The 24,445-nt window shown below is 37.0% G+C and overlaps 1 protein-coding gene and 1 pseudogene across 20 annotated transcripts in view; one reads left to right on the plus strand and one right to left on the minus strand.

Moving 5' to 3' along the window:
- FHIP1A (FHF complex subunit HOOK interacting protein 1A) overlaps positions 1–24,445 on the minus strand; it is a 354,626-nt gene that overhangs the window by 298,371 nt on the left and 31,810 nt on the right. For 11 of the 20 annotated variants that reach the window (XM_077139811.1, XM_077139795.1, XM_077139802.1 and 8 more), the window contains exon 2: positions 17,303–17,404. The exons of 8 other annotated variants lie outside the window; for them this stretch is intronic. The gene's annotated coding sequence lies outside the window, so the exon portion shown is untranslated. Of the gene's footprint in view, positions 1–9,744; positions 9,831–17,302; positions 17,405–24,445 lie in introns of all 20 variants that reach the window. One more of the 20 variants, XM_077139791.1, reaches the window with a different exon arrangement.
- LOC143665985 (eukaryotic translation initiation factor 3 subunit C pseudogene) lies at positions 5,369–8,525 on the plus strand (annotated as a pseudogene).

A 24,445-nucleotide genomic window follows, 5' to 3' on the forward strand; every position in this document is an offset into this window, starting at 1 on the left:
TTACTAGTATAGGGATCATAAATGGTGGGTTCAAGCCAAACATAAGCTTTCTATTTTGCCATCACAACATATTTTTGGTTCTTGTTCTTATAATACTTACAGAGGTGCAAGCATTCTGCAGTCTGCCACAATCACTACCAATCTTCCCTAGAATCTTAATTCTAAAATACTGTATTTTCATTATACCTACCTGGCTCATGGCTCTCCCCCTCCTCACCAAAAAACAGAAGGTCTCCAGGGCATAAGAAGAACTTTTTTAAAAACAAAGACATTATAGAATTAGGGCAGCCAGACATTATATTAAAAACAATTCTTTTAAAAAAAAATTCCTTTTTTTAAAAACCGTATCAAGGAGCCACCAATTTTCAAGAAGGTTAATACCTCTCAATCAGTCAAAAGGCACATATGTGACAGGTGGGAAAAAGGAATAAAATCTACTTTGTAGTTTCATGGTCAGTAATAGCTTCTGGGACATGGAGAATTCATGAGGCTCTTCAAAAACACAGAATTGCACTGCTTCCATTCCTGGTTTGCCACAAAATGGATGAAGCAAAGATAATAATGGCAGAAAACGTACATCAGAAACCAGGGCTCTTTTCTAAGTGTAGAAGGCCATTGCACAGGTTCCAGATGAACCTGTCAATGATCAAGTTCTTAAATTTGTCAATTAGCTTCACATATATCAGAAAAAAAAGTTGTCTGACATTTAATATTTTTCTCTTCTAACTTAGCCCACATAAATTTTTCATTATGATACAAAAGACAACTAATAATTAAGAAACACACACATACTTTCTTGACAACAGACACCATTTCTGGAAAAATTTCATTATAAAAAATACCAAAAAAAGTAAACACTAGAAAACTACAAAGATATTTACCTATTTAGAAGCTTATTGGTATCATAAAGTTAACAACCAGAATCTCTTTAATTTATTAGAAAATCTGTCTCCTTATATCATTCCCCAAAGTCTATCCACTGAAAAGCATTTTCTTTAAAATAAGGTCATATGCTTTCAAAACTCTAAAAAGAAAACAAATGGGCTTTTTAAAAAAATGTTTATAAAAATTTTCAAAATAACTGCAAAGTAAAAGTTAAATAGGGTCAAAATTATCATCAGAACAACGAATCTTATATGAGCCCTATTCATTAATTCTTTATGGAATCTGTACACTCTAGTCTGAGAATACAAAGTAAATATAAAACCATTTGCACAATAGTAAAAAAGGGGGTGGAAGGACATATTCCACAATGTTAATAGTGGTTATTTCTAGTTGTTTGGATCATAAGTGATTTATTTTTCTTCTGTGGGTATTTTACGTGTTTTCCAAATCTCCTCTACAAAAGTGGACACTTTCACTATCAGAAAAATGTTTATATATTTTAACAACATTGTACCTAATCACCACTGGAAGATCAGGGTACATTTTCTAAAGGGCCTAAATGCTTAAGGAGTTGGAAGTGAATGTACAGAAAGTAGCTTGACCTAGTGTTCCTCATTTGCTTTCCTTTCATTTCTTCTGAGAGTTTTAACGAACAATTCTTCTCCTTAGTGTTCCACAGTACTTAATCTCTATCCACACGATGTAATTCTTTCTGGTGCCAGCTAGACATGTTCGCGAATGCTCAAGGCTTCTATAACTGCATATCAGATACTTTCAAACAGGAACTGTATTTTATATTTGTTTTATACACCTCTACACAGCTCACCCCAGCTCTCTCACATACAGCAGACTTTTGATATCTATTTGTTGAACATCAGTGAAACAACTAATCAATCAATTAATTAACAGCAAATAAATCCAGCCTTCTGTCTCTTTGCCTTTCGTAGCAGCTCTGTATCGTGTAATAACAAAGACTGAGATGTGGCCCCAGTGACAGATACCAGGACCACTGATGGGCAGGCTTTCAGAAAACACCCACATTAAAGGAAGAAAGTGGCTTCGGCCTGAGCTAGCTCTAAACTTTAGCCTGAGCTAACGAAGCAAACGTGGGGGTGACACATCAAGAAAACAACGAAATTGACTCCTGCTCCTTGTATTATTCCTTGGAAAACCATGTGATCCAGCTTTACTATTCCAACGAGAATTAAATAAGTAAAGAGTATGACTCCTGCCTTATTTAATGACAGCAGTGGTTAAATCAGTTTACAGAGCCTATGAAGCACTGGCAGGATTTTTATTCTTACACAAGGCACTATTATTATGGTGACACAAAACTGGCCAATAATAGAGGAAGCATTATTATATTCCAGGGCTAAAATAGCTTTAATTATATTTACTGTGAATTCTCAAAACAGTGTGCAAATTACATGAAAAAAGATAAATGTGGTAAATTTTTTTAAAATTAATTTTACTAGGTACGATAATGCTACTATTGATCCTTAAACATTGTGAACTTGTGATTGTTAAACAGAGCCAATTCAGGGTCAAATTACCATATATACAAACTGAAGTTCAAAATGGCAAAGGCAGACAGTGACTAGGGCTTGACCTACCAGTGAGACAGGATGGTACTGTTTGTTCCAAACCACAATAAAGAACAATTTTCATTTTACCATGGTAAGCCACAAAGAATCGCTATTGGGTGAGGAGAAATCCACATGGGTGGATGTCATGGTCAGGTTCATGTGTCAATTTGGCCAGGCGGTGGTACCTGTTTGTCTGGTTGGGCAAGTGCTGGTCTGTCTGTTGCTACGAGGACATTTCATAAAATTGAATCATGATCACACTGGCTGCATCCACAGCTGATTCCATTTGTAATCAGCCAAGGGGAGTGTCTTCTGCAATGAGTGATGCTTAATCTAATCAACAGAAGCCTTTTAAGGAAGATTCAGAAGAGACAGGCTCTCTTCCTGCTTTGGTCCAGGAGACTCTCCTGTGGAGTTTGTCCAGACCCTCCATCGGAGCCGTCAGCTTCACAGCCTCCTCTACGGGTTTTGGACTCTACATTCCCACAGTTACGTAAGACACTTCAATACATTTTATATTTACGGATATTTCCTGTTGATTCTGTTTCTCTAGAGAACCCTAACTAATACAGTGGGCAAGGAAAAAAACAAACTAACAATCTCTTTCATTTTCAATCTAAGATAAAAAATAAGGGCTATATTTAGAAATATCCCTAACTCAACCTCATGACTCTAATCTTTCAGGTGAAGGAAATGTAACATTTACAGCCAAATATACAACTCTTTTATGATTTCAAAAATACACTTTAGGGAAACATCTGTGCATTTCCCAGGCTTTTTGTGTTTTACAACATCCTCTACTTGAGATTTCTAAGACCTAATTTGCCCCAACCTTGCTTCAATTTCTCCATGGACTAATTTTTAGGTACATAACTCTTTTAAACAAATACAGCTGCAAACACTTAGGAATATGAAAAATTTAACCAGAGGGGAAAAAAAGCACAAACTTACTAGCCTCTTTATTTCTGCAAAAGAGCTATTACAGAGTCTCTGTAGTGGGAAATGACTGCATTTTGCCAGAACTAGCCCTGTGTCAAACAAGGAGACCCAAAGTTACCTATAAAAACAATATTCTTGGCTCAAACAGATGGTTCATGCTCCTAAGACAAAAAAAAAAATGGCTGCCAGGCTTTCACACCAATAACTCCAATGTTTTCTTGGGAGCTTCCAAGAAGATAAACCTGAATCAAGAGGTATATGAATCACAACCCTTGGTGAATCAATTCTCTTTGACTTATCCAAGTGATAATGAAAAAGCCATATTTTATAACCACCTTTCCACAATAAAACCAAAGGGCTGTGTATGATACCTGAAAACCTTAACACCTAGTAATACCATTTCCAAGAAATCATTCTAAGGAAATAGAATGTATACAAAGAATTATGCATAAAAATGGCTGTCACAGTACTATATGTAAAAAATCTGGGAGCAAATATCAAAAATTTACTATTGCACATCTATGTGATAGAATACCATGGAACAATTATAAATCCTGTTCTTTAATAAGAATAACACTAAGTGCACATTTGCAACACATCAGGTCTGTTCTAAGCACTAACATGAATTAATTTATTTAATGCTTACAATAAACTTGTAAAGCAGGTATTATTATCATTATTTCCATTACTATCCCCAACACAGATGAGAAAAGTTAGTCACAGAAAGACTGAGTAACTTGTCCAAAGTAGCACAGTTAAGGGGCAGATATTCATAGAATATTTAAATGCATGAGAAAATGCTTACACTACAAGAGTAATGAAAAATTAAAGCTGTATGAAGCCTAGGTCTAATTTTATAAATTAGCAATGTAAGTTTATGCATATGTATATGTTTCAGTGTCTGTAGGCATCCAAAAAAATAAAGAGAATACACCAAAATGCACCAGAAAGAAATACTCCAAAATTCAATGATAGCTATCTCTGACTGATGGCATTACGGTGTTTATTATTTTATTAAAATAAATTCTGTATATTCAAGATGTTCTAGTATAAATATGTATCACTTTTATAACCAGAAAAAAAGTTATTTAAAAAACTAAAAGCTTCACTATGGCCTGAAGACAGTGTCCACATTTTCTTTCACTGATATGCTTCTATAGTTCCCAAGCAGATATGTTTGTCTGTCAGAATATGCAACACTGAAAATCAAAGAATTTTTCAAATGAGCAGTGACAGAAGGCAACATCTTTAAGTTTTACAGTTGATAAAATCTCCTCAGAGAACTTTGCTAAGCAGTCCAATCTACTAATTTTCAGAAAGCTCATTAATAACAGAATCACTACTGCGGTTTGACTTGAAAAATACTTCTAATTTAAATAAGCACTTTATTATAAAAATGACCAAATATTATTTGAACGAATTTTATTGGAATTAATAGCGTAAATATATGTGTCACCTGCTAATTTTAGAAAATAACCATTCAACCACAGGTGGGTCAAAGGATCAGCCTGGAAAAGCTGGGCTCTTAGCTGTACTTTCTGGCTCAATATGCAAAGATTTGGGAGAAGTAGTACATTTTAGGAAGAAAGAAGAACAGAGTAAAGACCCAAAGACCATACACCAAAATAAATTTCTGAATGTTCAATATTTAAATGTTTAAAAGAAAGATAAGAATTCTAAAAATATTAGAAGAAATCAGAAATGGCTCAAACCCCAGAAAACATAAAGGAAAAGACCAATGCATATGACTACATAAAACTTTAAAACAAAAATAAGTAAAGTTAAAAAATAACCTGGGAAAATATCTGCAGTACACAAGGTAAATTTTTTAATGTAAAAAGAACACTAAAAAATCAGTAAGAAACTCTCTCTACATTTCCGCTGTGTGAGCTTCGTGGTGTGACTTGGGAGCTCAGCTGCTCTGGTCAGGCCTGCTGCAGGCCCTCAGCCCTGTCGCCATGTTGCAATTTTTCACCAGTTCTGACAGCAAGTCTGAGTCGTCTCTGTCCAGGCAGGAGCTGGTCACCAAACATGTTGCTGGTAACCACGGCAGACAGCCACTGCTGTTTGAGTGAAGATGAAGAAGATACCAAGAGGGTTGTCAGATGTGCCAAGGACAAGAGGTTCAAGCTGCTGACCAACCTTATCTGGACCATCCTGAATGCCATGAAGATTCGGGATGTTGTGAAGGACCTGGAAGAGTTTGAGCTCCTGGGGAAAGCATATGGGAAGGCCAAGAGTACTATGGACAAGTTCCCTCAATTCAATACCTGGATCCTAGCTGACCTGGAGGACTAGCTTAATGAGCTATAGGAAGATAAGGAAGGGAAAAAGAATAAAAACAATATGAAGGCGCTGAGCACCCTGCACCAGAAGATCCGGAAATATAACCAAGATTTTGAGTTCCAAATCACAAATTACAAGCAGATCCCTGAGCAGTCTGCAGATGAAAATGCTGAGAAGAATGAGGAGGATTCAGTAGGTTCTTTTGATAAGTATGAGGACGATAACAGAGTCAGTGCTGCAGCTTTCCTGAAAAAGAAATCAGAAGCTTCTTCTGGGGAGAGTTGCAAGTTCCTCAAAAAGATAGAGGCTGAAGATGAGGACTCAGAAGATTCAGAAATGATGAAGTCTGGGTCACAGGCCATACCTCTTCTGATTCAGACTCAGAGGAATAAGATGGGCAACAGACTGCACTAGCCTCAAAATTCCTTAGAAAGGCCCCCACTACATAGGGTGTAACAAATTAATATGATTGCTGAATCATTGAACTGATATTTCTTTTAGTCTCCAGTATCTTAGAGCAGCTAGAAGTAAAAACCTAAAATTGCATAATTGTAACCCATACCAAACTCTGAAATCTGTTCTAAAAATAGGTGTGCTGTGCTTTGAAATCTGTTGCTTTTTTGTATATATGTTATTTTTCACAAAGAAGAAAAAAAGTCAGTTATGATGCTAGAAAATATTTATTCTTTCTAGCCTCCTGTATTCTGGAGCAGCTAAAAGGAAAAATCTGAGATGATGTTATGATAGCCCATGACAAATTGTGGGATCTGTCCTGTAATACTTGTTGAAGAGTGCTTTGAAGACTATTGCTTTTCTTTCTTTCTTTGCTTTGTATATATGTTATATTATACAATAAAAAAAGTTTAAAACAAAAAAGGCCCCACCACAGAGGAGGACAAGAGGGCAGCAAAGAAGAAACATGAAGACAAAACCAAAAACAAGCATGATAGGAAATCTAAGAGCCTGACTGAGGAGGAGAAGCACAATGAAGGCGGGGAATGGGAACAAGTCCGGGGTGGAGTGCCCGGAGTGCCCCTTGTGAAGGAGAAACCTAAAATATTTGCAGAGAAAACTGAGATCATCCATGTTGTGGTCATCAAGAAATTGAATTAGATCCTGGAGGCAAGAGGCAAGAAGGGAACGGATCTTGCTGCCCAGATTGATGTGCTGGTTCAGAATGCTTCAGAAGACGACCTAGGAGAGGGGGTCACTGTCAAGATCAAATTCAATATCACTGTCTCTCTGTATGATTGCAACCCCAATCTGGCCACATAAATGAAGCCAGATATGTAGCAGAAGTGTCCAGACTGCATCAATGAGCTGATGGACATTCTCTTTGCAAACCCTAACATCTTTACGGGGGAGAACATTCTTGAAGAGAATAAGAACCTGCACAATCTTGACTGACCACCTCATGTTTGTTGCTGTATCCTAACTCTGGTGGAACAGATGGATGAAGAATTTACCAAAATAATGCAGAATACTGATCCTCCCAAGAGTTTATGGAGCACCTGAAGGATGAGGCACAGGTATGTGCTATCATTGAGCATAAGCAGCGCTACCTGGAGAAGAAGTACACGCAGGAGATCTGCCATGTCTACTTGAGATGCATCCTCCACATCTATTACAAGTTTGATCATAAGGCCCATCTGCAACAGCTTACCCTCCCCCACCCCCACCACCACTCCGCACTCCATGAAGAAGTCCATGAAAGCTCCTCAAAGTCTAGGCAAGACCAGTCAGAAAATAAGGGTAAGGACTCAGCTGTGCTGATGGAGAGACTGTGCAGGTACATCTATGCCAAGGACCACAGAGACAGAATCTACATGTGTGCCATCCTCTGCCACATTTACCACCATACACTGCATTCATGCTGGTACCAGGCCCCAGACCTCATGCTCATGAGTCACCTACAAAACAACATCCAGCATGCAGACCCATCCGTGCAAATCCTGTACAACCACACCATGGTGCAGCTCGGTATATGTGCCTTCTGCCAAGGCCTGACCAAGGTTGCACACAATGCCCCACTGGACATCCAGGCAAGTGGCTGGGCCAAGGAGCTTCTGGGCCAGGATGTGCTGCTGCGCAGCCTGCCAGAGCACAACCAGGAGCAAGAGAAGGTGGAGCGTCACTGGCAGGTGCCCTTCCACTTGCACATCAACCTAGAACTGCTCGAGTGTATATATCTCATATCTGCCATGCTTCTGAAGATTCCCTACATGGCCACCCATGAGAGCGACACCCAAGCAAGCAGTTCCAGCACCAGCTGTGGGTGGGTGAGCAATAGCCCTTGCTGGGTCCCCTAAAATCAATGAGGGAACATGTGGTCACTGCCTCCAAGGCCATGAAGATAGAGGACTGGAAAACCTGCAACAGCTTTATCATCAACAAGAAGATGAATGGCAAAGTGTGACACTTTTTCCCAGAGGCTGACAAAATCCACACCATGATGTTTAGGAAGATTCAGGAAGTCACTGAGGACCTACCTCTTCACCTACAGCAGTGTCTACAACTCCATCAGCATGGAGACATTGTCTGACATGTTTGAGTTAGACCTGTCCACTTTGCACTCCATCATCAGCAAGATGATCATTAATGAGGAGCTGATGGCCTCCCTGGATCAGCCGACACAGACAGTGGTGATACACCCTACACTGAGCCTGCTGGCCAGTAGAACCTGGCTCTGCAGCTGGCCGAGAAGCTGGACAGAATAATGAACGGGTGTTTGACCATAAGCAGGGTACCTCTGGTGGCTACTTCTGAGACCACAAGGATGGCTACCGCAAAAACAAGGGCTATATGCTCTGGGGTGGCTACTGCCAGTAGCAAATCTCAGACAGCTTACTGATCTCTCCACATCTGTTCCTAGGGTTTCAATCACTCAAACTTTAAGTCCTCACCCACACCCGAGTCACTAAAGGTCTATTTATTTAGAGTTGTTACAGTTAAAAAAAAAAAATTAGCAAGAAAAAAGATGAAAAACCTAAAGAATAAAAAACAGACAAAACGGTATAAACACCCCCAGAGAATTTCTTTTGTTGCTCAGATGTGGCCTCTCTCTCTCTAAGCCAACTCAGCAGGTGAACTCACTGCCCTCCCCCCTACATGGGACATGACTCCCAGAGGTGTAAATTTCCCTGGTGATGTGTGACAGAACTCCCAGAATGCAGTATCATGGTATTGAAAAAGCCTTCTTCGCCAAAAGGGGGAGGAGAGAAATGAGACAAAATAAGTATTCAGGGGCTGAGAGATTTCAGAGTTGAGAGGTTATACTGGAGGTTATTCTTAAACATTATATAGATAACCCTTTTTAGTTTATGGTATATTGGAGTGGCTAGAGGGAAGTACCTGCAACTGTTGAGCTGTGTTCTAATAGCCTTGATTCTTTAAGACAACTGTATAACAATACAGCTTTTACAATGTGACCGTGTTATTGTGAAAATCTTGTGTCTGATGTTCCTTTTATCTAGGGTTTGGACAAATGAGTAAAAAAATATGGATAAAAAAATAAATAAATAATAGGGGCTTAAGGGGTAAAATAAATTGGGTGGATTGAAATACTAGGGGTCAATGAGAGGGAGAGACAAGGGGTGTGGGATATATGAGGTTTTTTTTTTTCTTTTTATTTTTATTTCTTTTTCTGGAGTGACACAAATGTTCTAAAAATGATCATGGTGATGAATACAAAACTATGTGATGATATTGTGAGCCACTGACTGTATACCATGTATAGACTAGATTATATTATGTGAAGATATGTTAATAAAAATATTTTTTTAAAAAAGTGAACCAACTGTGGCAGCACGAAAGTGAGAGATGACTAGCAAAAGCTTCTGATGTGAATTTTGGTACCTCAGAGTCAAGTTTTTCCTCATTAGGACATTTCTGGGTTGAAGGGAATGTGGCTAGCAGATACTTCAGAACCTTCCTACTCACTGATCCACCACCCCTCACACACATACACACACACACACACACACAAACACAGCCCAATTAAGAATTCCCACTCCAGTTAAAGGTACAGCTAGGAAAAAAACCTACTTACAGATCTTTTTAAAATAATAGAGGAAATCCTCCCCAGTCCTTCATTCTGAATTACGAATAGGCTGCCAGACCTATAAGGAAAACTACCTAAATGGAAAGAAAAAAAAAAAAACTGACCCTGAGAAGAAACAGAGTTAATTCAGGAAACAGAAGAATGCTTTACAATTCAAAGAGACTCACACAGAGAATGCTACACAATTTAACAAGTCCAGAATACAGTAACAACAAAATGATTTCGAAACAATAAATAACTTCTTAAATATTTTTGAAAAATACGAATGCAAAAAAAAAAAATTCTGTAAGGTAACAGTAAGGAAATATTTCAGAATGTGTAACAAAAAGACCAAAGAATAAAAAACATTCAAGAACAGATTACAAAGAACCAATGCAGGAGGTACAGTACCTAATATTTGTAAGTCCTCCTTCATGTTAACCCCAGCAAATAACTGAACCTAACTTAGCTCTCTGTTTCAAGGAGAAGGAATCCACAGGCTAAATTAAATCAATCAAACTGATTGTTTTGAGGATTTGACTTACAAAAAATATAGGCTCTATGCTGGGCCCAAAATCAAAAGGTCATGTGGATACAGGTGTACAATATGTTGGCCAGTGTGAGAGAGCAGTAAATAGAGAAACAGAGAAAGGAAGAGACACGAAAGGAGGCAGTGTGACCATGTTCCTTGACTTGCTAGCCTCTGGTCCCTAATGGGTCCACTACTGTCACTGACTGTTAAATCCCATCCTTTTATTTAAGTTAATTTGAGTGGGCTTCTGTTCTCTGTAGCCAATAAACTCTGACTAAAACAGCAGGTATCAATTATCTAGAACTACACAGATACCAAAAGATACCACATTATGTGTGCTACAACATGGGAACACCCTGCCTTTCCCCTTGTCAATCAGCTGTGCAACACACTATATTCATTCCCACCACCTGCCATTCTGTCAGCATTCTACACAAATGGGAGCTGTGTGGTATTGTTGAACATTATGAAGATTACATGGGATCAAATACGCTTACTAATAAAAATGTCAAAATCCAAGAGTAACTACATAGCACATTCAATGAAACATTGAATAAAAACTTGAAATTGGGAAACAATTATGAAAAGGAGGAGAATGTTAACTTGCCTAACAATATGGAAGAGAGAACAAAAGTTCACAATTTAGAAAGAAAAGAACAAATTAATGTCTTTTGTATCCTCACTGAGTTCTTAAATCAACCTGAAAATTAAGGAAACCATGCAAAATGTATCCTTTGATAAACTGAATAAAGCTAATTTACTTAGAAAAGGTATGGAATGCTATCATCAAAATTAATCTCTACTGACAAAAAAAAATATTTGGAAGTTAAAAAAAAATGGAAGGAAACTCTCTTTTACATATGGAAGGTAACTTTCATGCATCTTTTATTTGGATAACTGGCATCAAAAACCAGCATGAGAATCTTAAGCCAATGTCTAAGAACTTGAGAAATGATCATTGGAATTGAGCAGGGAGTGAATGGCTACCAGGGTTAAGGTGATAATGTATGTATATGCTCCTGTGATTAACAACCACCAAGAATTTTCTTTTCCAGACTTTCTGATTACACAAACCAGCAAAATTACTTTAAAAACCATATATATATATCTGGGTAGACTGGCTTTCAAAAATGAGGAAGAGATTAAGTCATACCCAGATAAACAAAAACGGAGAGAGTTCATCACCACTAGACTTGCACTATAAGCAGTACTAAAGAGAATACTTCAAACTGAAAGAAAAGGACACTAGACAGTGGATCAAAGTGGCACAAAGAATTAAAGACCTCTGGTAGAGGTAACCATATGGGTAATTATAAATCACAATAAATTTATGTTATAGTCTTTGATATGCAACTTCACTTTTACTTCTTACAGGTCCCTTAACACAAGTGCATAAAAAGTAAGGATAAATCTATGGTCCTGAAAACACAATGTATAAAGATATAATCTGTAACAGGTAAAGCAAAAAGAGGAGGGATGCAGAGGTATAAGAATAGCATTTGTGTATGATGATGAAATTAAATTGCTATCAAATCAAATGTGATTGTTAGAGATTTAAAATGTTAAAGTTAAGCACCATGGTAATCACAAAAAATATATATAAATGAAAAATATATGCAGGAGGAAATGAGAAGGAACTCAAAACAGTACACTACAAAAATATCAAATAAATATGGAAGTAGGCATTAACACAAGAACTGAGGGACCAAAAAAGGTATAAGAAAATTAAAACTAAACAAGAAATGACAGAAAAAAGTCCTCCTTATCACTAGATACTTTAAATGTAGATTGAATGAACTTTCCAGTCAAAAGGCAGAGACTGGAAGAATGGATAAAAAAGCATGACCCAGTCATATACTGTTTACAAAAGGCTCACCTTAAATTCAAATAAACAGGCTGAAAGTGAAAGGATGAAAAAATATATACCATGCAAACTGTAACCAAAAGAGAGCTGGAATAGTCGGGTAACTATACTAATAAAAGATAAAACAGACTTTAAGGAAAAAAGAAATTTATGAGGAATAAGTTACTATATAAGATAAAGGGGTCAATTCAACAAGAAAGCATGACAATTATAAACACACATGCACCTAACAGCAGAGGTCAAAAATATATGAAGCAAATATTCAGATATTTGAAAGAAGAAATAGACAGTTTTACATTAATAGTAGCAGACTTCAATACATCACTTTCAATAATGTACAGATCACCTAGAGAGATCAATAAGGAAATAGAAGACTAAATGATACTAAAAAGCAAACTAGATCTAACAACATATGAGAAACACTTCACCTAATAGCAGCAGAATACACATTCTTCTCTAGTACGTGAGTCATTTTCAACAATAGAACATAGGTTAGAAAGCAAGTCTCAATAAATATAAAAATACTGAAATCACACTGCAAACCTTCTCTAATCACAATGGAATTAAGACAGAAACCAATAAGAGAGGGAGAAAGAGATAATACACAAATATGTGAAAATTAAACAACACACTCTTAAAAAACCAATGGGTCAAAGAAATCACAAGGGAAATACCTTGAGGTGAATGAAGCTGTAGTCAGAGCAACCAGGCAAGAAAAAGAAATAAAAACCATCCAAACTGGAAAAAAAGAAGTAAAACTTTCGTTATTTGCAGATGATAGGATCCTACATAGAAAAAATCCACAACAAAGCTACTAGAGCTAATAAACAAATTCAGCAAAGTGGTAAGATACAAGACCAACACAAAAATCAGCAGCGTTTCTATACACTAGTAAAAACATTTTGAAAAAGAAATCAACAAAAAATTCCACTTATAACAGCAAATAAAAGAATCAACTGTGTAGGAAAAAGTTTAACCAAGGATGCAAGAGATTTATACATGGAATACTATAAAACACTGCTAAAATAAATCGAAGAAGACCCAAATAAATGGAAAGATATTCCATGCTCATGGATTAGAAGACTAAATATTGTTAACATAACAATTCTACCCAAAGTAACCTAAAGATTCAATGACATCCCAACAAAATTCCAACAAATTCCAGCCTTCTTCGCAGAAATGGAAAAGCCAATCATCAATTTCATATGGAAGGGTAAGGAGTCAAATAGCCAAAATCATACTGAAAAAGAAGAAATTGGAGGACTCATACTCCCTGACTTTAAAGCTTAATACAAAACTAGAGCAATCAAAATAGCATGGTATTGGCACAAAAACAGACAAACAGACCGATGAAATCTAATTGACAGTTCAGAGATACCCTGTCACATCTATGATCAAGTGATTTTTCACAAGGGTGCCAAGTCCATTCAATTGGGAAAGAATAGTCTCTTCAGCAAATGGTGTTGGGAAAACTGGATGTCCATATGCAAAAGAATAATGATGGACCCCTGTATAAAAATCAACTTAATGTAAGAACAATAACTATAAAATTCCTAGAAAAAGACATACAGAAGAGTCTTCAGGACTTATGTTAGGGAGTGGTTTCTTAGACTTTATACTAAAAGCACAAGCAACACCCCAAAAAATAGATAAATGGGACCTTATGAGAACATAAAACTTTTATATATCAAAAGACTTTATCATGAAAGTAAAAAGAAACCTACTCACTGGTAGAAAATACTTGAAAACCACGTTTTAGTTTACTGGGTTGTTCAAGCAAATAACATGCACTGGATAGACATAAACAAAAAGAATTTACTAGCTCATGGTTTTAAAGCTAAAAGAAAGTTCAGATCAAGGCATGATTAAGGCAATGCTTTCTTCCTGAAGACTGGCATTCTGGGGCTGGCTGCTGGCAGTTCTTGGTCCTTGTCTCCTTTGTTACATGGGAATGCATATGTCAGCCTCTCTTTGCCTTTTCATTCTCTTCTGGGTTCTGTTGAATTTCAGACTCTGGCTTTCTCACCTTATCTGAATTTCACTCTGCTTATAAAGAACTTCAGTAATAAGATTAAATTCATCCTGATTGAACTGGGCCATACCTTGAATGAAGTAACCTCATTAAAAAGCCCTACTTACAATGGGCTCATACTCACAGGAATGGATTATGTTTAAAAACACGTTTTTCTGGGGTATATATAGCTCCAAATCACCACATCACATATCCCATGAGGGTTTAATATCCAGAGCATATAAATAAATCCTACAGTCCAACAATTGAAAAGACAAATTAATTTTTAAAACAGGCAAAAGATTTGAATGGACATTTCTCCAAAGATATGCAATGGCCAAAAAGCACATGAAAAGATGCTCAAAATCATTAACTATTAAGGGAATGCAAATCAAAACCACAATGAGATACTATTTCATACCCATTAGAATAGCTACTATTTAAAAAAAAATTAAGTGTTAGAGAGGATATAGAGAAATAGGAACCCTAGTACCTTGCTGGTAAGAATGTAAGATGGCACACCCACTGTAGAAAACAGCTGGCAGTTCCTCAGAAAGTTAAGTAGAGAATTATCATATGTCCCAGCAATCCCACTTCTAGATTATACCCAAAAAAATTGAAAGCAGGGACTCAAACAGATATTTACACACCTATGTTCATAATAGCACTATTCACAATTGCCAAAAAATGAAAGCAACTCAAGGGGTTATTATCAACTGACAAATGGATAAATAAAATGTGATATGTACATACAATGGAATGCTATTCAGCCATAAAAGCAGTGAAGTTCTGATACATGTGACAATATGGATGAATCTTGAAGACATCGTTTTGAGTGAAATAAGCCAAACACCAAAGGAAAAATATCATATGACCTTACTGATATGAAATAAGTAAAATAAGAAAATTCATAACCTAGAATATAGGTTACCGGGGGCCAGGGTAGAGGTAGGGAATAGAAGTTAATGTTTAGAATGTACATATTTTCTATTTGAGATGGTGGAAAAGTTTTGGTAATAAATGGTGTGATAGTAACATTGTGAACATAGTTAAAAGCACTGAATTATATATTTGAATGAGGTTAAAGAGAAGAGTTAAGGCTGTATAGTTGCTCCTAAAATAAAAATTAAAAAACATAAGACTGTACAACACAGTGTACCCTATTGTAAACAATGGACCATAGTTAATAATACAACTATAAAAATGTTCTTTCATGAACTGTAACAAATGTGCCACACTAATGCAAGGTGTTAATATCAAGGCGGTATATGGAAACTCTATTATTTTATGCATGATTTTTCTGTCAACTTCAACCTGGGAAAACAAAAGTTTTGGAGAGTGTGCCAGTTTGAGACTGTTGTGTACCCCCAGAAAAACCATGTTCTTTAATCTTCATTCAATATTTCTGGGTGGAATCTTTTTATTGTTTCCATGGAGATGTGACCCACCCAGTCGTGGATGGTATTTTTTGATTAGGTGGTTTCCAGGGAAATGCATCTCCAACCACATAAGGAGGGGTTGCTTACTGGAGTCCTTTAAGAGGGAACCCTTTTGGAAAAAGTTTTAGAGCCTCCAGGGCCTACAGAGCCCACACATCCAGAGACCTCTGGAGATGAAGAAGGAAAATGCCCCTGAGGGAGCCTCATGAAACAAAAAACCAGTAGAGAAACCTAGCAGATGTTGCTATGTGCCTTCCCAGCTGACAGAGATGTCCAGAAGTCAAAGACCCCAGCAGATGCCAGCCACGTGCCTTCCCAGGTAACAAAGGTGTCCCAAACAACATCCTTTCTTGAATGGAGGTAACTTCTTGTTGGTGCCTTAATTTGGACATTTTCAAGGTCTTAGAACTGTAAACTTGCAACTTATTAAGTCCCTTTTAAAAGTCATTCTATTTTTAGTATATCACATTCTGGCAGCTTTAACAAACCAAAACAGAAAGGATGTGAAAAGTAAGCATATTGATTCATTCTGTGTGGTAACATAAAATGGTTCAGCTGTTGTGGAAAACAGTTGAACAGTTCCTCAGAAAGTTAAGTACAGAATTACCATATGACCTGGCAATCCCACTTTTAGCAATATACCCATAAGAACAGATATTTGCACACTGATATTCATAGGGATCTTATTCACAACTGCCTAAAGATGGAAGCAAATCAAGTGTCCATCCACAGATGAGTGGATAAACAAAATGTGATATATACATACAATGGAACATTATTCAGCCATAAAAAGAATGAAATTCTAACACGTGATAATACAGATGAACCTAGAAGATATCCTGTAGAATGAGATAAGCCACACATGAAAGGACAAGTATTAAGTGATCTTACTGATATGAAATAATTAAAATAAGAGCAAATTCACAGAGTCTGAAACGAAATCACGGGTTACCAAGAGGCCAGGATGGGGGTAGGGAATAGGGAGTTAATGCTTAATAAAAATACACTAACTGTTTGGGATGACAGAAAAGTTTTGGTACTAGATGGTGGTGATGGTAGCACAACACTGTGAATATAATAAACACCACTGAATTATATATTTGAGTATGGTTAAAAGGGAAAATTGTAGGTTGTATATATCTTACTAGAATAAAAATTAAATAAACAGTACTGTACAACACAGTGAACTCTAATGTATAAATATATGTATACTATAACTAGATGTATAATATAAGATTGTTTCCATCAATTATAGCAAATGTACCACACTAAAGCAAAGTATTAATAACAGTTAAAACTGAATGCGGGGAAGGGAGTATATGGGTACTCCGTATTTTCTGCATGTTTTTTCTGTAAACAAACAACTACTCTAATAAATTTTAAAATACCAAAAAAAATATGCTTTAGAAAAAAAGATTATAATAAAGATTGATGCTAATCCACTATTAAAAAAACATTAAATGATGCTCAGAGAATGGATGAATTCTCCAGACTAATAAAGTGTTTGATTAATATTCTATCTTGTTCTAAAATTCTACCATTCCAGATCAAGCATTTTGACACAAGTAACATCAACTTTCTTGGTTAAGTAGGCAGCAAGATCAAAGAAGCACAGAACTGTTATGGCTTGAAGAGGTATCAAAGATCTCATCACCTTGGAAGGAGGACACAGTCATCTTCAGATGAGGAAATAAAGGCCCACAGAATTTCAGTAGCCTCACCTTAGAGCAAAAGAACACTGCAGGCAAACGCACAGTTCCAAAACTCTCTAGCTTTTTAGTGATGTCTACTTATATCAGCAGCCACTTCTGAGACCTCAATTCCTTTGGGGAGGGAGAAAATAAAAAATTACTTTTTAAAATTACATTAAACAAATGTCTTAAGCTATCTATATCAACAATAATAAAAACACTAAATATACATAGCAATTACTTTGTGCCAGGCACTATTCTGAATCCTTGTCATGAGTAATAAACCATTTAATTCTCACAATAACCCTATGCAGCAGTTCGACCCCAGAGTTGGTCATTTTAACACCATGCAACCCCTTCTAATTACCTACACATAGCTTTATAAACCATAATCTTCATCATTAATTAGGAAACTAAGTTCTAGGCTTTTCTTTTGGGTCTAAGAGAATTAGAACAAATGTGTATGTATGTTGGAAATGCAATTATTTAAGCTTCATTTGAACAAAATACACTCGAAGTAATAAAAATTTTAAACTATATATTATAATGCATATTAGGCTTAATAAATTGGTGTTTCATTAATTCAGCAAAGGATTCTTAAAGGTATATTTTCAACCACATACTACCTCAAAGAAACTCAAGACTCTAAAGTGAAGTTTTAAAATAATGAAATTATGATAAGGGTCGTTTTTGCTTTGTTTTGTTTTGTTGAATTAAACAAATCCTATGCTTTGGTTTTCAGGAAGGGAAGAGAGGGAGAGATATAATGAAAAAAATTGAACTGTTTCTCTAGCTGGTATGTTTCTAAGCATCTGATATTTAAAGTTTTACTATTAGAATCATCATATTTATTGATAATGTATAATGTGATAACTGATAAACTATTACATTTTTTAATTAAAAGAAAAAGCAAAGGCTCCTCCTTCTCAACACAATCAAATATAGATTTTGTGAATTTCATTATAAAATGGTGTTCCCAACTGTGTCTAAAATTGATGATCCTTCCCTTCAGTTAACTAGGTTCATTTTCATTCCAGTGGATTTCCCTATTAAAATGTTTTGACTGTGTGTCACATACCATTACAATTCACTGCATGGGTCTGTCCACATTCTTTAGTTGTATTGGAATATAATCATATAGAATAATAGTTGAATACATGGATCATTGGCTATGGCTCACAACCATTATATTACAAAGATTTTAGAAGTAATGTAATCTACATTACATAGTAGAAATGTTCTTCATTATTTATATACATAAATCTTAAAGCAACTTTCACTGATTAAATTGCTCTTCTCCAAACAAGCTTCTTTTTTCTATGAGAGAACAACTGATCTTTCTTATTGGAGCAAAGTTGAGAGATGCCAGACTCCCCATTAAGATACTACAGTACATACAGATTGGCAAAATACCATATATTGGCTCCTATATTCAGTATGCTTTTCCCATCCTTAGGAGTATCCTGTCTCACTGTATCATATTTTAAAACATACAACCCCTCTGACCATCAGCACATTTCAACCTTTACTGGCATACTGCTTATTTATTTCTCCTTAATTCACCATGAAAGGCCCAACATGGAGGCATTTTTGAATAGCCTATTAATATTGAATTCAGCCATTACTTGAGGACCAAATATGTGCAAGGAACTATGATAACACTACAAATATAAAGAGTGGCATTCTTGTCTTCAAAGAACTTTTAAACTAATAGGATAAGATGTGTGCCAATAGCTGTAGTCACAAAATACAATGAGATTCAGAAGAGAAATACCATAGACATTTACAGATGAGGGTAGGGCAAGGGAGAGAGGGAAGAAGAGGAGTAGAGAGAATGAACTAGAAAACTAACAAACCAGATGGTGGGGCCAAGATGGCGGCTTAGCAATGTGCACGTTTTAGTTCGTTCTCCAGAACAACTACTAAATAGCTAACAGAACAGCTCCTGGGGCCACGTTAGTGGCTGGACACACAGCACACCCCAGTCTGGACCAGCTGGATCGGCTGCGAGCCCCTCCAGAACCGTGAGTTCCCCAAGTCACGGTGGCCGGCGCCCATCCCCCACAGGCTGCTTCCCAGAGGGGAAAGGAAAGAGACTTTACAAGCAGCAGGGGCTGAGTCCAACCAAACCCGAATTGTGGAAGTAATTAATGAATTCTGACTACTAAAAATAGGCCCGCAGCTCAGGTGAACCTGGTAAAAGCAGAGGTCGCTCATTTTTGCCCCGGCGCCACAGGGGCAGGACTGACAGAAAAAGAATAAAAGAAAAGAAACAGACATTTTTGAGGCTGTGTTTCTATACAGGCTTGACTGCCTTTGGATACAGTGGCAGGACTTCTCAGGCTGCAACTGCCCCAGGCATAGGCAGAAGAAAGATCCTTTGAGGACTTGTCTGGAGCCTGTGCCTTCCCCAGGGGAGGAGTGAAGCCCAACTCAGTTGAAATCCCTCCCTCAAGGAATTCAGACACCAGGACTTGGTAATTTGAAGCCATTAAAACCAGCCTACAACCTCTCCTCTGTCTCCAACACACTCACAGGAGGGAGAGTCTGTCAAAGTTCAAGGTACCATATCACTTTATGCTGGTGGGACCTGCAGGCAGACAAGTACCACAAACTGGGCAGGATAAGAAAAACAGAGTCCACACACTTCACAGGAAAGTCTTTCAACATGCTGGGTCTCACCCTCAGGGAAAACCGACACAGGTGACTCTTTCCTCCTGACAGGAGGCCAGTTTGCTCTGGGAAAATCTGGCTGGGGTCTATAATACCTACGTACACCCTCCTAAGGGTGGGGAGGGAAAAGGCACCATACAAACAGGGCAAGAAACAAGAAAACAAGAACTGAAAAATTCTCCTCTGTTAAACAAAACCTAAGCTAGAGGTCCAGATAAAGCTGAACTGAATGGCAAAGAACAAATAGACAACAAATTCATCCAGCAAGAAAACCCTAGAAAAAAAAAAGTGAAAATAATCTCCAGAATAAACTAATTAAGGAAAGTAAATGCGTAGACACCAGCAAAAAATAACAACTCACACTAGGAAAACTGAAGCTATGGCCCAGTTAAAGGAACAAACCAACAATTCAAATGAGGATACAGGAGCTGAAACAATTAATTCAGAATATACGAACAGACATGGAAAACCTCATCAAAAACCAAATCAATGAATTGAGGGAGGATATAAAGAAGGCAAGTAATAAACAAAAAGAAGAAATCAAAAGTCTAAAAAAACAAATCACAGAACTTTTGGGAATGAAAGGAACGGTAGAAGAAATGAAAAAACAATGGAAACCTACAATTTTAGATTTCCAGAGGCAGAACACAGGATTAGTGAACTGGAGGACGGAACATCTGAACTCCGACAAGAAAAAGAAAATATAGGGAAAAAAATGGAAACATGTGAGCAAGGACTCGGGGAATTGAAAGACAATATGAAGCGCAAGGATGTCCTGGAAGGAGAAGAGAAGGGAAAAGGAGGAGAAAAACTAATGGAGGAAATTATCACTGAAAATTTCCCAACACTTATGAAAGACTAATTACAGACCCAAGAAGTGCAGCGTACCCCAAAGAGAACAGATCCAAACAGACATTCTCCAAGACACTTACTAATCAGAATGTCAGAGGTCAAAGAGAAAGAGAGAATCTTGAAAGCAGCAAGAGAAAAGCAGTCCATCACACACAAGGGAAGCCCAATAAGACTGTGTAGATTTCTCAGCAGAAACCATGAAGGCGAGAAGACAATAGGATGATATATTTAAATTACTAAGAGAGAAAAACTGCCAACCAAGAATTCTATATCCAGCAAAATTGTCCTTCAAAAATGAGAGAGAAATTAAAACATTTTCAGGCAAAAAATCACTGAGAGAATTTGTGACCAAGAGACCAGCTCTGCAAGAAATACTAAAGGGAGCACTAGAGACAGATACGAAAAGACAGATGAGAGGTGTGGAGAAGAGTGTAGAAAGGAAGACTATGAGTAAAGGTAAAAAGAAGGAAAATTAGATATGACATATAAAATCCAAAAGGAAAATGGTAGAAGAAAGTACCACCCGTACAGTAATAACACTAAATGTTAATGGATTGAACTCCCCAATCAAAAGACATAGACTGGCAGCATGGATTAAAAAACAGAACCCATCTATATGCTGTCTCTACTTAAAGGACATGAGGGCAAGGACACAAACGGACATTTGCACACCAATGTTTACAGCAGCATTATTTACAATTACCAAGAGACGGAAGCAGCCAAAATGTCCATCAACACACGGTTGGCTAAACAAACTGTAGCATATACATAAAAGGGAATATTATGCAGCTGTAACACAGAATAAAGTCATGAAGCATGTAACAACATGAATGGACCTTAAGGACATTATGCTGAGTGTGATTAGCCAGAAACAAAAGGACAAGTGAGTATGGTCTCACTGATATGAACTGACATTAGTGAATAAACTTGGAATATTTCGTTGGTAACAGGGACCATCAGAAGATAGAAATAAGGTAAGATATTGGGTAACTGGAGATGAAGGGATACAGATTGTACAACAGGTCTGAATATAAAAACTCAGAAATGGACAGCACAATATTACCTAACTGTAATACAATTATGTTAAAACACTGAATGAAGCTTCATGTGAAAATGATAGAGGACGGAGGGCTGGTATAATCTAGGAATGCCTAGAGTGTATAATGATAGTGACTAAATGTACAAATTTAAAAAATGTTTTTGTATGAGGAAGAACAAAAGAATGTCATTATTGCAGTGTGCTGAAAATAGATGGTAAATACTATTGTAAAATTTCAAAGTATGTGTGAGACTAAAGCAAAAAATGTTTATTTGGTACAAATTTATATTTTGACTACTGCATCTCCTAAATATAACTTATGCAGATAGTTGGTTGAACACCTTAAGTACATGGAACTTTGGGTAGGACACGAGATTTTGTTGGTTTGTCCAGAGTGATGCCCTGATGAATCCCAGAATGATATGATCAGTGAGTGGAAAAGAATTTGCAAAGTCCCCTTTGGGGAATGGTGAAACGGGGGAAAACTCAACTTCCCCAAGTTGAATTCTTGATATTCTCACAAGCAGCGTGGACAACCAAAGCTATAGGCTGAGCCCCCAGTCTTGGGGATTGTTCATATAAAACTTAACCCCACAGGGGATAGGTCAAGCCTATTTAAAATTAGGCCTAAGAGTCACCCTCATGAAAACCTCTTTTGTTGCTCAGATGTGGCCTCTCTCTCCAGCGAACACAGCAAGCAAACTCACCACCCTTCCCCTGTCTACATGGGACATGACTTCCAGGGGTGTGGATCTTCCTGGCAATGTGGGACAGAAATCCCAGAATAAGCTGAGATTCAGCACCAAGGGATTGAGAATCACTCTAGAATGAGCTGAGACCCAGCATCAAGGGATTGAGAAAACCTTCTTGACCAAAAGGGGGAAGAGTGAAATCAGACAAAGTGTCAATGGCTGAGAAATTCCAAACACAGTCGAGAGGTTATCCTGCAGGTTATTCTTATGCATTAAGTAGATATCACCTTGCAATTCAACATGCAATGGAGAGGCTGGAGGGGACTGCCTGAAAATGTAGAGCTGTGTTCCAGTAGCCATGTTTCTTGATGATGACTGTATAATTATATAGTTTTCACAATGTGACTGTGTGATTGTGAAAACCTGGTGTCTGATGCTCCTTTTATCTACCTTGTGGACAGATACATAGAACATATGGAATAAAAATAAATAATAAGGGGAACAAATGCTAAAATAAATTTAGTTTGAAATGCTAGTGATCAATGAAAGGGAAGGGTAAGGGGTATGGTATGTAAAATTTTTTTTGTTTTTGTTTTATTTTTCTGTTGTCTTTTTATTTCTTTTTCTGAAAATGTTCTGGGAAATGATCATGATGAGGAATATGCAACTATGTGATGATATTGTGAATTGCTGAGTGTATGTGTTAGGAATGTTTTTAAAAAACTTAAAAAAAAAAAAGAAGAAAGGGCAAAAATTCAGGAATTAACTGTTCACTTGAAAGAACTAGAGAAAGAACAGCAAACTAACCCCAAAGCAAGCAAAAGGAAAGAAATAACAAAGATTAGAGAAGAAATAAATGAAACTGAGAACATGAAAACAATTGAGAAAATCAATAAAACCAGAAGTTGTTTCTGTGAGAAAATCAGTAAGACTGATGGACCCTTAGTAAGACTGACAAAAAGAAGAAGAGAAAGGATGCAAATAAATAAGATCAGAAATGGAAGAGGTGACATAACCACTGACCCCACAGAAATAAAGGAAGTAATGACAGGATACTATGAAAACTTCATGTTAATAAATACAACAATGTAGATGAAATGGAAAACTTCCCAGAAAGGCATGAACAACCAACTTTGACGCGAGAAAAAATAGATGACCTCAACAAACTGATCACAAGTAAAGAAACTGAATCAGTCATTAAGAAGCTCCCCAAAAAGAAAGGTCCAGGACCAGATGGCTTCACATATGAATTCTACCAAACATTCCAGAAAGAATTAGTATCAATCCTGCTCAAACTCTTCCAAAAAACTGAAGAGGTGGGAAAGCTACCTAATTCATTCTACGAAGCAAACATCACCCTCATACCAAAGCCAGACAAAGACATTACAAAAAAAGAAAACTACAGACCAGTCTCTAATGAATATAGATGCAAAAATCCTCACCAAAATTCTAACACATCGAATCCAGCAACACATTAAAAGAATTATACATCATGACCAAGTAGGTTTCATCCCAGGTATGCAAGGATGGTTCAACATAAGAAAATCAATTAATGTAATACACCATATCAACAAATCAAAGCAGAAAAACCACATGATCATCTCGATTGATGCATAAAAGGCATTTGATAAAATTCAACATCCTTTCCTGTTGAAAACACTTCAAAGGATAGGAATAGAAGGGAACTTTCTCAACATGATAAAGGGAATATATGAAAAACCCACAGCTAATATCATCCTCAATAGGGAAAAACTGAAAACTTTCCCCCTAAGATCAGGAGCAAGACAAGGATGTCCACTATCACTGCTGCTATTCAACACTGTGTTGGAAGTTCTAGCCAGAGCAATTAGACAAGAAAAAGAAACATAAGGCATCAAAATTGGAAAGGAAGAAGTAAAACTCTCACTGTTTGCAGAT

Source organism: Tamandua tetradactyla, chromosome 22 (assembly GCF_023851605.1).
Source record: "Tamandua tetradactyla isolate mTamTet1 chromosome 22, mTamTet1.pri, whole genome shotgun sequence".
In the NCBI taxonomy this organism is placed as follows: domain Eukaryota; kingdom Metazoa; phylum Chordata; class Mammalia; order Pilosa; family Myrmecophagidae; genus Tamandua; species Tamandua tetradactyla.